Source organism: Papaver somniferum, chromosome 4 (genome assembly GCF_003573695.1).
Source record: "Papaver somniferum cultivar HN1 chromosome 4, ASM357369v1, whole genome shotgun sequence".
In the NCBI taxonomy this organism is placed as follows: Eukaryota; Viridiplantae; Streptophyta; class Magnoliopsida; order Ranunculales; family Papaveraceae; genus Papaver; species Papaver somniferum.
In genome coordinates this window covers 9,171,575-9,172,737 of record NC_039361.1, presented here as the reverse complement: position 1 = coordinate 9,172,737, position 1,163 = coordinate 9,171,575, and the positions used below count along the sequence as shown (strand labels likewise).

Below are 1,163 nucleotides of genomic sequence, written 5' to 3'. Positions count from 1 at the left end.
TTGAAAGAAAACGGGCAAAATATATTGAAAAAGAGACTTCACTCACCAAAGGAATGAATGAAGCAAAAAGTACAGTTAGCTGCTATGAATAACGGCATTCCAATTACAAATCAGAGTGCTTAAAGAATAACCCTCAAAAAGTTTTGTATACCTTGACCAATTAAACAAAGTGAATGCTACAGACACAATGAGCTACTCCAAATTCCTCTTTTTGTTGTTGTAGAGCCTGCCGTTTCTTTCCTTCCAAATGTTCCACCAAATTGCAAATGGAAGGATCCCCCAGATGTTCCACAAACGCTGTAATTCAAAAAGTACAGTGTCAAATTTTGTACAACCCGTTGTAAAATTCAGCTCCTTAGTCATGCATCTTGTATTTTGCTGCGGCTTTTAGTTTTCACCGATGTCTCAACTCTCAAAAGCAGCATCTCCTGAGAAATTTTGATCTCCATAGGCGGTTTTAACTATGGTGGAATCTAAGCATGGAATGTTTAAATTTTGATCTCATATTCTTGATAAATCAGAGTTAAATCATGTTTGAATAACAAAACCAGGTATGAGGGAAAGAGTTGTATACGCGCAAAAACAAGGAGACGTGAAAGTAATAAACACTAGATGCCTCTGTCTATATTTTTGAAACAAGTAGCAATCAGCATATCACTGCTTGGCAGTTAGCACATGGTTTTATTCTCTTAAACACTCTACTAAAAGAAATACATGTAGATTGCTTTTTTTTTTTTTATATATATAAGCATAACCAAAAAAAAAAAAAGGACAAACAGAAAAGGAAACAAGTACTGCTGTTTAAAGTGCTTTACGGTGGTGTTTAGGCTTCTGTTTCCTGCAACATCATCCCTTGTACCAGAGCCAAAATTCGCTGCATTGAAGTTTGACCATTCGGTTGAAGTATGAGATGTTACTACCATTTAGTTTTCACCAATGTCTCAACTCTCAAAGCAGCATCTCCTGAAATAGAGATCAGAATAAATCATTAAAAGTTGTTGGTTAACATGGTGGCAGACCAGACATACACATACTAAAGTGAAGATTAAAAGAAGCATATATAGAATTATTGAAAAATATTTTACCTCATTGTAGCTTTGGGAGAACCTCCATTTTTATGAACAAGTTGTTTAGAATTCTATCGCTAATACCAAACTGAATCG

General features: G+C 35.1%; 1 long non-coding RNA gene across 2 annotated transcripts; it reads right to left on the bottom strand.

The window, feature by feature from the left end:
- On the bottom strand, positions 1 to 1,163 carry LOC113273504. Of its 2 annotated transcripts, none has more exons than XR_003322439.1 (3): positions 1,086 to 1,163; positions 816 to 963; positions 1 to 297 (listed from the first exon to the last, which is right to left on the bottom strand). It is a non-coding gene; the product is annotated as an uncharacterized LOC113273504 (long non-coding RNA). The 2 variants fall into 2 exon arrangements; XR_003322438.1 differs by having other exon boundaries at positions 18 to 297; positions 796 to 963.